This window comes from Leptodactylus fuscus, chromosome 7, assembly GCF_031893055.1.
Source record: "Leptodactylus fuscus isolate aLepFus1 chromosome 7, aLepFus1.hap2, whole genome shotgun sequence".
Classification (NCBI taxonomy): domain Eukaryota; kingdom Metazoa; phylum Chordata; class Amphibia; order Anura; family Leptodactylidae; genus Leptodactylus; species Leptodactylus fuscus.
Window position 1 is genome coordinate 58,318,100 of NC_134271.1, and position 12,871 is coordinate 58,330,970.

Genomic DNA, 12,871 nt, shown 5'->3' on the forward strand with positions numbered 1-12,871 from the left:
GTCTGTTGTAGCAAGTATTTGCATGATCTAATGATTCTGGAGAGTCTTCTCTCATATGCACCATTCATCTATTATTCCTACTAGAAAGTTATGAATAAATTGACAACTGGGCATAGCAATTCCCTTTGCCAAAGGGGTGGCCCCCTACACAGTTACTGGTGGCGGTCATTGGACAGTGTACAGTCATGGCCAAAAGTTTTGAGAATGACACAAATCTTATATTTTCACATGATCTGCTGCCCTCTGGTTTTTATGTGTGTTTGTCAGATGTTTTTATCACATACAGAAATATAATTGCAATCATATTATGAGTAACAAAAGCTTATATTGACAGTTAGAATGAGTTAATGCAGCAAGTCAATATTTGCAGTGTTGACCCTTCTTCTTCAGGACCTGTGCAATTCTCCCTGGCATGCTCTCAATCAACTTCTGGACCAAATCCTGACTGATAGCAGTCCATTCTTGCACAATCAATGCTTGCATTTTGTCAGAATTTGTAGGTTTTTGTTTGTCCACCCGTCTCTTGATGATTGACCACAAGTTCTCAATGGGATTAAGATCTGGGAAGTTTCCAGGCCATGGACCCAAAATCTCTGTTTTGTTCCCTGAGCCATTTAGTTATCACCTTTGCTTTATGGCAAGGTGCTCCATCATGCTGGAAAAGGCATTGTTGATGGCCAAACTGCTCTTGGACGGTTGGGAGAAGTTGATCTTGGAAGACATTCTGGTACCATTCTTTATTCATGGCTGTGTTTTTAGGCAAGACTGTGAGAGAGCCGATTCCCTTGGCTGAGAAGCAACCCCACACATGAATGGTTTCAGGATACTTTACAGTTGGCATGAGACAAGACTGGTGGTAGGGCTCACCTCGTCTTCTCCGAATAAGCTGTTTTCCAGATGTCCCAAACAATCAAAAAGGGGATTCATCAGAGAAAATGACTTTACCCCAGTCCTCAGCAGTCCACTCCCTGTACCTTTTGCAGAATATCAGTCTGTCCCTGATGTTTTTTTCTGGAGAGAAGTGGCTTCTTTGCTGCCCTCCTTGAGACCAGGCCTTGCTCCAAGAGTCTCCGCCTCACAGTGCGTGCAGATGCACTCACACCTGCCTGCTGCCATTCCTGAGCAAGCTCTGCACTGCTGGTAGCCCGATCCCGCAGCTGAAACACTTTTAAGAGACGGTCCGGTTGCTTGCTGGTCTTTCTTGGGCGCCCTGGAGCCTTTTTGCCAACAATGGAACCTCTCTCCTTGAAGTTCTTGATGATGCGATAGATTGTTGACTGAGGTGCAATCTTTCTAGCTGCGATACTCTTCCCTGTTAGGCCATTTTTGTGCAGTGCAATGATGACTGCACGTGTTTCTTTACAGATAACCATGGTTAACAGAAGAGAAAAAATGATGCCAAGCACCAGCCTCCTTTTAAAGTGTCCAGTGGTGTCATTCTTACTTAATCATGACAGATTGATCTCCAGCCCTGTCCTCATCAACACCCACACCTGTGTTAATGGAGCAATCACTGAAACGATGTTAGCTGGTCCTTTTAAGGCAGGGCTGCAGTGATGTTGAAATGTGTTTTGGGGGATAAAGTTCATTTTCTAGGCAAATATTGACTTTGCAAGTAATTACTGTTAAGCTGATCACTCTTTATAACATTCTGGAGTATATGCAAATTGGCATTAGAAAAACTGAAGCAGTAGACTTTGTAAAAATTAATATTTGTATCATTCTCAAAACTTTTGGCCATGACTGTAGGAGAGTGCAGTGATGCATCCCCCACTGGTAACCCTCAGCTGTCCATATAGTCATGAATATTTAGAAGGGATAATAGAAGAGCGATACAATCCACAGTTACAACATGCCCGAGAAATGTTTTTTTATTTAGCGTATGCAAGTATTTACTTAGATACATGAGGAGAGTTGACATGCCCATTTAAAAAAATGGATGGATGGATGGATGGATGGATGGATAGATAGATAGATAGATAGATAGATAGATAGATAGATAGATAGATAGATATTCTCCATATCAAGCACTGACAGGTCTTATTCAAGTCTTGTAGTTCTTTTGGCAATATTACATGAAAATTACCTGTATCTGAGACATACAAAACACTCGTGGATCTTCCAGCCACTCACCATGACAGCCAGGTCAAACACTTGCTGACACATTTGCCTCCAGAGAGCGAAGATTCCCAGTACAAGATCACAAAGGAAATCCTCTGCCTGTCAACAGAACAGAACAGGAGGGAATTAGGTAAAACTGATAGCTACACCGTGGCTGGCAATATAGTAAAGCATAAAGTGCACCTGCTGCTGTGCTACTCACCAAAACTGCTCTACATAATCATGTAAGGATCTATTAAAGGGGTTATCCAGCTTTAATGTCCTATCCATGGGGCTTCTTTGTTGTGCTACTACTTAGACTGCACAACCATATATGTCACCCCTAGTATTTTGTCTGCCCTGATATTGTAACCTTACTATTTTGCTCCAGCAGCTCATTTCTCCTGTTTAGATTGAAACACATAAGATATTTTTTTGTATTGTAAACTTGATTTTTTTTTTTTTAAATACATCTGCTCTTCCTCTTGTCCATAAACCAATATGTAAAACCTATATTCTTAATAAAGCTTGATAAAGGAAAAAATATTGTGAAAAGGAATATTAATATAATAACATATTGTACCTTACTCAGTACACATAAAGCTGTAGTCAGGCACCCGGGATAAAGGAAGAAATTTACTATCTCATAGATAAGAGTATTTGTAGTGCATGACCATTTTTTCATCAAAGATGCGCCACTTTCATCATTCTGCTCCCAACTTTGAGGAGACCAAAGCAGACTGCAGCAGGCATACTTCAGACTGTCAAATTTACTATAACTCATGCCAGAAAACTGGAGTTATTCCAGAAATCTATGCCAGTCGCGGACTGACGTAGATTTCATTTCTGGTGTACAGAGACCTCCTGCTCTGTCCCCCAATAATCAAAAAGCCGGAGCCTCTTAACAATTCAGTGAAGGAACTGATTAAGACTGACGCCTCTCTTAATAAATTCCACCTAAAAGTCCAAAAACAGGGCACAAACCTAGTGGTCCGGATTCAGGAGCCACCTGCCTCCCACCAATCAGTGCCAGGAACACAAGAAGTATGTGGTGTGGGCCTAAAGGATGAATAAAGACCATATTGTCTCTATTCCCCTCACAGGTTACTAAATCTATAGAGTTCTGTGTATGGGAGACGGGTAACATAAAACTTTATGCTGCATAATGACCTAGTTACTTACCAGAAGTATATGGCGTACAGCGCAAAAGTTACAGGAGTCTAGGACTCGGCTGGAGAGGGTTAATTGACACCTATATGGTGTCTGGTGATACCAGGTCTGGTCCCTGTGGTACTGTAGCGCAGGTGAAAGTCAGGATTAACCCCTCCACTGTCACAAGAGACATTTTAATGAGAGTGGAGATGGTAATAGAGCAATGTGCCTGAGGTTCTGTTGTGCTCAGACTTGGTGCAATGATTGCTGTGGAAATCTCTTACTGACGGATGACTCCCCCTCCCTCTCTTTCCAAGACCTGCCTGTCCGGTCCCCGGGGCCCTGAGCACAGGTGTGCGGTACACTCACTTCATTTATTATAATTGCCCCTTTGGTGCTGGGCTGAAGCTTCCGGTGTGGGGAGCAGCTGCATATCAAGACACCAAGGTCACATTCCTGATGCTGAAGAGACCTGTGGGACCCCAGGTCTGGTTGTGTGTCATCTGCCTTGGACTGTCTGTATAATGGTGGAGAAAAACAAAGCACGCATATACCCATCTGTCAAAGCTTCCGACAGACATAATGCTTATCCCTATCATGCCAGCATCCTAAGAAGGGTAGCAAGGTACTGTATGGAGGATACAAAAACTTTGTATAAAATATGTTTCTAAGATTCTGTTCACATTTGGTTGATGGGCTTCTTCCAAGTATTGCAATTCTTGCTGTCCAAAATACCAGAGTCTGACCTGGTCGGTACGCTGGACAGAGCATCTTGGGACAGTGCTTGGATTCTATTCAATAATGTCAAACACAGTGAAATCCAATTATAAGGCCCTTGTATATGATCCACATGTAGATAGTACACATAGTCATTGGCTACCCAGCCTATTGCTTTAGGGGGCGCGCGTCCACTGGTGATATGCTATGCGTCCCCAGATGTGATCCAGCTATAAGGTTCTGTCATCCTTTCTCTAGAGAAGCCCTGATACAAACAAATCCTTACCCTGCCTCGAGCAAACTACCAAGTCTACACTTTTATCTTCCTCCGCTTGGAATTAACCACATATTCCTTATGCCCCTTGCAGAACGTGTGATGGCCAGTGTGCTATCCAGGTTTTTCCCAGATATACTTTTTATTTTCCAGGATTATGATACAGATATGCCAATTTAGGATTAACATGATTTCCGTGTCCTGCCTGTGCTTCTACAGCCGCATTCATTCAGTGCATAGGAGCCGCAGAAGCACAGCCGCAAAACCGGCCAGGGAAAGGACCAGTCCTGAGTTTTGCAGCCCACACACATGGGACTGTGAAATTCACGGTCATGTGTATGGCCCAACAGAAATGAATGGATCAATGTGCTATTCAGGAAAAACCTGGGCAGCACATTGACCCATGCCACAGTCATCTGCAAGGGGCCTTAGATTCAGAAATCAGAGTCTGAAGTAAGATGCACACTCCATATCCCATGCTTTAGACAGTAGGAAACAGAGGTCACTCACATCATGATGACCTCTTTAGATAAATTGTTTCATTGATTCTGTGTACTTCAAAGATTTATCTCTTATCTCTGGAGATCATAGCATTTTACCATTCATTTAATGGCCCTAGTCAGACGGCTGGATCTATAGACACATTGATATTGTCTCCCTGCACATCAAATCTGATTAAATGGGTTGTATTCTATACACGTGTATTATGCTAAAATACGCTCGCGTTAACTCCGTGTGCACGGGCCCTTAGCTTTAAAGGAACTCTGTCAGGTCCAAATCAATAGTATGATCTCGCATTTAAAAAAAAAAAAAAAAATCTGTTCACAGAGCCATACAAGGGCTTAATTTAATGGTAACATTTAATATTCTGTATGATGTACAGGAAGGCTGGAAAAATATTCAGAATGTGGTGGAATTGGAGAAAAACTGCATTTCTGTGACTTTCTAATAGTTTTTGTTTTTGCAGCTTCCACTTTGCTGTGAATTATATATAGGGTTTTTGGGTTTTTTTACGTTTTAACCCTTTCAAAAAAAAAATTTATATATATGTTTCCATGTACAGTGATTCAAAGAGTGTCTTTTTTTTTCCAAGGCCAGATGTAATTTTTACTTATTGCTTCAAACACTGTATTAAAATTGTAATAAGAGGCCTAACAGTGAAGAAAATCACAGTTGGGTTCATGATTTTTTTTTTCCTGCTACACTGGAATGGGAAACATACAGTATTTATAAGTTTATAGACCAAAGCGCTTTTGGACACAGGGATACCTAATGTGTATGTGTTTCACTATGTGTATGTACTATTATATGTATTCTAGGGAAAGGGAGTTGACTTGAATTTTTTTTTTTTTTTTTTACTTGGGGTCTGATCACTACAATGCAATGCATTGCAATAAGTCTGCACTTCTATTACAGGCTGCATAGAGCATTCAGTAATAGACACTAATGCCAGATAAGCCTGGGAACCTTTAATAGGCTTCTGGTTTTTATGGCAATGGAGTACCGGCCATGGATCTCAATCTGGGGTCAGACAATCCACCCCAAAACAGTGGCACCATCAGTAAAATCGGGTAACATTTCACTAAGAAACTGGGGGAGATAATGCTCATGATCAGTGCGGGCAATGATCGCAGGCCGCGGTTCTATTCTATACAATACAGCATAGATCCAACGGCTATGGCAGCTGCCATATTTAAATACTTGACATCCGCTATATTTACGGCTAATTTTGGGAAAAGGTTAATAAGCATAGATCAGTGATGGCGAACCTTTTTGAGACTGAATGCCCAAAATGTAACTCAAAAACTAAAAAATTATCGCGGAGTGCCAACACAGCAATTTAACCTTAATACTCTGCAGATCCCCGATTGCAGACCCACAAATTACAGTCGTGTGAATGGGGCTTTACAGAGATTGTACTGAAAGGTAAAGGTCTCTGCATTTGGTACTTTTGAACAATTAATGTTCACTATTTACATCATACAGGATCTATTTTATAGTGACTGGGCAATGTTATTACAGCCTGTACTAATATCACATCTGCTATAAAACAGATACTGTGTGATATAAATAGTGAAGGGACCTCATACAGTACAATCTGCCCCGCAGTGGCCCTCACACAGTATTATATGATCCACTTTGGGCCCCCACACAGTATTATTATTATTTATTTATTTTTTTTTTAAATGTAGATTGTGAGCCCCACACAGAGCTTACAATGTACATTTTTCCCTATCAGTATGTCTTTGGAATATGGGATGGAAATCCATGCAGGCATGGGGAGAGCATACAAACTCCTTGCAGATGGGTTTTTGCCCTTGGCGGGATTTGAACACCAGGACTCCAGCGCTGCAAGGCTGCAGTGCTAACCACTGAGCCACCATGTGGCCCCCTGGCCCCCACACAGTATTATATGCTCCACAGTAGCCCCCCACAGTGTTATATGCTCCACAGCAGGCCTCGTCCACACAATATTATATGATCCAAAGTAGCCCCTCTCCCCACACAATATTAAAGAGGACCTTTCACCATTTTGCCTACAGGCAGTTCTATATACTGACGGAAAGCTGACAGTGCGCTGAGTTCAGCGCACTGTCGGCTTTCCCGATCTGTGCCCGGTGTGAAGAGCTTACGGTCCGGTACCGTAGCTCTTCTATGGTCAGAAGGGCGTTTCTGACAGTTAGCCCCATTATTGAACTGCCGGGTGTCCTTGTCCTTTTCACTGCGGGCGCTGATGACTGTGAAGCATGCCAGCTTGTGCCATCTCCATCTTACATTACTTTCTCGGCTGCTGCTAAAGCTTAGCCTCCTTTACTGAAAACTGTTATCCATGGGATGAAACTTCTTTGTGCCTTAGTATGTGCTAAAACTTATGTGACAGCTTTATAGCCAATCATGTTGTTAATCATACTAATCGCATCTTCTTTTTGTCTCTGCAATGTATAACAACACCTACTATGTATAAAAACCTCACTATCCGCCATTAAAGACCAGAATCTATATTGGTCATATACTTGAACCTTGTGTGTGTTTCTCCAAGCCGGCTCATATATCATTTTATACTAATTTGGATTTCAATACAGTGATACTTAAAGAGTGGACTGCGTCACACCTCCCATTACATAATGTCAGTTTTAGCTAGGGGTGCATTAATTTTGGATATTGGCGTAAAGAGGTTGCAGTTGCACCCAATCTCTGTTGCTTGAAAAAGTTTCATAAGGTGACTTTGCACTATTTGAGGAGACAAATGATGTGATGGTTGGAGGTCCTGTTACGATTTTGCACTAGGGTCAGTCAGGAGTTTTCCTTATACCTCTACAAATACAGGTCTTCTAAATTAACTAAAATATACATGTATTTCACTGGTACCATATGCTGCATTCTTGGTGTGTAGATGCAAAACTGTCGTTCCTGTTCAATCCTATTTCAAACTATACTCCGCTAAACAGAATGTAGGCATTTCATGAATAAATAATATTTCTGCTACGGAAAAGACGTTCACCTTTTTACTGAAAGACTCCTTAGAGGGTCTATGCATCATTATCATTCCTGGCAGTTCGCCACCAGGGAGAACCTGTTTGGTAGTGTGCCATTCCTACAATGCTCCACTGTTGAGCACTGAGTTTCTATGCAGCCTATACAGGCTCCCATATCCAGATCTGTCTCAGGCAGATAATCTCCTCTTCACACCAACACTAAATGTATATTAAAGGGGTTGTCCGAGAATTTATCACCTATGTGATTGCAGGGCAGCTACCGTATATACTCGAGTATAAGCTGAGTTTTTTTTTGTTTTGTTTTTTAAATGTAGATTGTGAGCCCCACTTAGAGCTCACAATGTACATTTTTCCCTATCAGTATGTCTTTTTTTAGAATATGGGATGGAAATCCATGCAAACACGGGGAGAACATACAAACTCCTTGCAGATGGTTTTTTGTCCATGGCGGGATTTGAACACCAGGACTCCAGCGCTGCAATGCTAACCACTGAGCCACCGTGTGGCCCCTATAAGCCAAGTTTTTCAACACAGGTTTTGTGCTTAAAAATGCCCCCCTCGGCTTATACTCGAGTCAAGAATTTTTTTTTCTTTTGTGTGTTTGTGTGTGTAGGGGGGGGGGGGGGTGTCTATGACCATCCGCAATAGTAATGTATAGAATCTCCCATAAAATAGTGAAAAAAAAAAAAAAAAAGCTTTAAGAAAATATAACAAAAAAATAAAAATAAATAAAAGTTCTAAATCACTCCTTTCCCTAGAATACATATAAAAGTAGAAAATGACTGTGAAACACAAACACATTAGGTATCCCTGTGTCTGACAGTGCCCGGTCTACTGAATATAGGGGATCTGCAGTGCTCCTGTTCCATCAGGAAGGGGTTAATAGGAGCACTGCAGATACCCTATATTCAGCCAGGCTGAATTCCAAGTGTGTGTGTGGGGGGGAAACCCAGTCCTCAAGCTCAGGAATGGGGCAAACAGACAACCAAAACACCCCTTCCCCAGCACCTACTGCACCCAAAAACTCTGACCATTTTAATTTTTGAAATTTTCCAGTAGCTGCTGCCTTTCCCCCTCGGCTTATATTCGGGTCAGCTTATACTCGAGTATATACGGTAATTGGCGTCCCCCAATTCAATGAAAATAAGTAGCACCCACAACACCCCATAAATGACCCCTCAACGGAGCAGGATTGTCATTTTATTAAATTCTTTCACAAGCTGTGATCTACGGGAGCCTGATGTTTATAGATGAGTAGCTATGAACTGCATAAGTGGCGCTCAGTTCACACCTGCTTTTGGATTTCTGTCCTTTGTCAGACAAATAGAAAAGAATCTATATAAACAATTTTTCATACGTTCCTGTAAACCAGCCTATCAGCGTGAATGTTGCTTAAAGTGTGTGATATTAAGCTAGGTTTACACCTGCGCCTGGATTCCTTTTGTGGTTCTCGCTCCCAAATCTGCATAAAAAAAATTTCGCCCAGAAACCCAGTGGACCCCATTGTAGCAGGTAACGGATTGAGTTTCCGTTTTTCAGGTCCCCAAGCGAACTCAAAGCACGGAAATCCGAAAGCAGGTGTGAACTTACCGTCACTTATGCAATTCACAGCTACTCATCTATAAACATCAGGTGCCCATACATCACAGGTTGTGAAAGAATTTAGTAAAATGACAATCCATCTCTGCTGAGGGGTCATTAATGGGGTGTTGCGACTGCTACTTATTTACATAGAATTATTGGTACTTGTGGGGCCAGTGGCTGAAATCTATGTTGGTTCCAACTCTTGGCCATTTGCAAGTGTGGTTGGCAGAAAGAAATCAATGGTTGTAATCCCTGGGGATATGATGACTGGTCCAATGAGATCACTGCCTTTCTCTCTTAGTCAAGCATGTCATCATTGTAGAAGTACAACTGTCTCTTGTGGGATACTGGTAATGTCATTATTATGGAGGTACAAGTGTTTCTTGTGGGGCACTGATGCTGTCACTATTATACAGGCAGAAGTATCTCTTTTGTGTTACTGGTGCTGGCACTATTATGGAGGTACAGGTGTCTCTTGTGGGACACTGGTGCTATAACTATTATGGAGGTACAGGTGTCTCTTGTGGGACACTGATGCCATCACTGTTATGGAGGTACAACTGTCTCTTGTGGGACACTGATGCTGTCACTATTATGGAGGTACAAGTGTCTCTTGTGGGGCACTGGTGCTGTCACTATTATGGAGGTACAGGTGTCTCTTGTGTGTGACTGGTGCTGTCACTATTATGGAGGTACAGGTGTCTCTTGTGGGACACTGATGCTGTCACTATTATGGAGGTACAGGTGTCTCTTGTAGGACACTGATGCGGTCACTATTATGGAGGTACAAGTGTCTCTTGTGGGACACTGATGCTGTCACTATTATGGATGTACAAGTGTCTCTTGTGTGTGACTGATGCTGTCACTATTATGGAGGTACAGGTGTCTCTTGTGTGTGACTGGTGCTGTCACTATTATGGAGGTACAAGTGTCTCTTGTAGGACACTGATGCTGTCACTATTATGGAGGTACAGGTGTCTCTTGTGGGTCACTGGTGCTGTCACTATTATGGAGGTACAGGTGTCTCTTGTGCGTCACTGATGCTGTCACTATTATGGAGGTACAGGTGTCTCTTGTGGGGCACTGGTGCTGTCACTATTATGGAGGTACAGGTGTCTCTTGTGCGTCACTGGGGCTGTCACTATTATGGAGGTACAACTGTCTCTTGTGGGATACTGGTAATGTCATTATTATGGAGGTACAAGTGTTTCTTGTGGGGCACTGATGCTGTCACTATTATGGAGGTACAGGTGTCTCTTGTGTGTGACTGATGCTGTCACTATTATGGAGGTACAGGTGTCTCTTGTGGGTCACTGGTGCTGTCACTATTATGGAGGTACAGGTGTCTCTTGTGCGTCACTGATGCTGTCACTATTATGGAGGTACAAGTGTCTCTTGTGGGACACTGATGCTGTCACTATTATGGAGGTACAAGTGTCTCTTGTGTGTGACTGGTGCTGTCACTATTATGGAGTTACAGGTGTCTCTTGTAGGACACTGATGCTGTCACTATTATGGAGGTACAGGTGTCTCTTGTGGGTCACTGGTGCTGTCACTATTATGGAGGTACAGGTGTCTCTTGTGGGTCACTGGTGCTGTCACTATTATGGAGGTACAGGTGTCTCTTGTGTGTCACTATTATGGAGGTACAGGTGTCTCTTGTAGGACACTGATGCTGTCACTATTATGGAGGTACAGGTGTCTCTTGTGTGTGACTGATGCTGTCACTATTATGGAGGTACAGGTGTCTCTTGTGCGTCACTGATGCTGTCACTATTATGGAGGTACAGGTGTCTCTTGTGTGTCACTATTATGGAGGTACAGGTGTCTCTTGTAGGACACTGATGCTGTCACTATTATGGAGGTACAGGTGTCTCTTGTGTGTGACTGGTGCTGTCACTATTATGGAGGTACAAGTGTCTCTTGTAGGACACTGGTGCTGTCACTATTATGGAGGTACAGGTGTCTCTTGTAGGACACTGATGCTGTCACTATTATGGAGGTACAAGTGTCTCTTGTGTGTGACTGGTGCTGTCACTATTATGGAGTTACAGGTGTCTCTTGTAGGACACTGATGCTGTCACTATTATGGAGGTACAGGTGTCTCTTGTGGGTCACTGGTGCTGTCACTATTATGGAGGTACAGGTGTCTCTTGTGTGTGACTGATGCTGTCACTATTATGGAGGTACAGGTGTCTCTTGTGCGTCACTGATGCTGTCACTATTATGGAGGTACAGGTGTCTCTTGTGTGTCACTATTATGGAGGTACAGGTGTCTCTTGTAGGACACTGATGCTGTCACTATTATGGAGGTACAGGTGTCTCTTGTGTGTGACTGGTGCTGTCACTATTATGGAGGTACAAGTGTCTCTTGTAGGACACTGGTGCTGTCACTATTATGGAGGTACAGGTGTCTCTTGTAGGACACTGATGCTGTCACTATTATGGAGGTACAGGTGTCTCTTGTGTGTGACTGGTGCTGTCACTATTATGGAGGTACAGGTGTCTCTTGTAGGACACTGATGCTGTCACTATTATGGAGGTACAAGTGTCTCTTGTGTGTGACTGGTGCTGTCACTATTATGGAGTTACAGGTGTCTCTTGTAGGACACTGATGCTGTCACTATTATGGAGGTACAGGTGTCTCTTGTGGGTCACTGGTGCTGTCACTATTATGGAGGTACAGGTGTCTCTTGTGTGTGACTGATGCTGTCACTATTATGGAGGTACAGGTGTCTCTTGTGCGTCACTGATGCTGTCACTATTATGGAGGTACAGGTGTCTCTTGTGTGTCACTATTATGGAGGTACAGGTGTCTCTTGTAGGACACTGATGCTGTCACTATTATGGAGGTACAGGTGTCTCTTGTGTGTGACTGGTGCTGTCACTATTATGGAGGTACAAGTGTCTCTTGTAGGACACTGGTGCTGTCACTATTATGGAGGTACAGGTGTCTCTTGTAGGACACTGATGCTGTCACTATTATGGAGGTACAGGTGTCTCTTGTGTGTGACTGATGCTGTCACTATTATGGAGGTACAGGTGTCTCTTGTAGGACACTGATGCTGTCACTATTATGGAGGTACAGGTGCCTCTTTTTTTTCTTTTTTTTTGTAGATTGTGAGCCCCACATAGAGCTCACAATGTACATTTTTCCCTATCAGTATGTCTTTTTTGGAATATGGGATGGAAATCCATGCAAACACGGGGAGAACATACAAACTCCTTACAGATGGTTTTTTGCCCTTGGTGGGATTTGAACACCAGGACCCAGCGCTGCAAGGCTGCAGTGCTAACCACTGAGCCACCGTGTGGCCCCCGTACAGGTGCCTCTTGTGGGACACTCATGCTGTCACTATTATGGAGGTACAAGTGTCTCTTGTAGGACATTATTATGGAGGCTTTTGTTTGGCTTGCTCTCACTCCATAGGAGTCATGTAAAGAAGCATCTACCACCACAAGTGTGCGCTTATTCCAGAAGGTTGTGGACTTTGGTTCTTGCTGTCAGTCTTTGAGTATATGAGTATATTACTTTCGTGTACGTCTC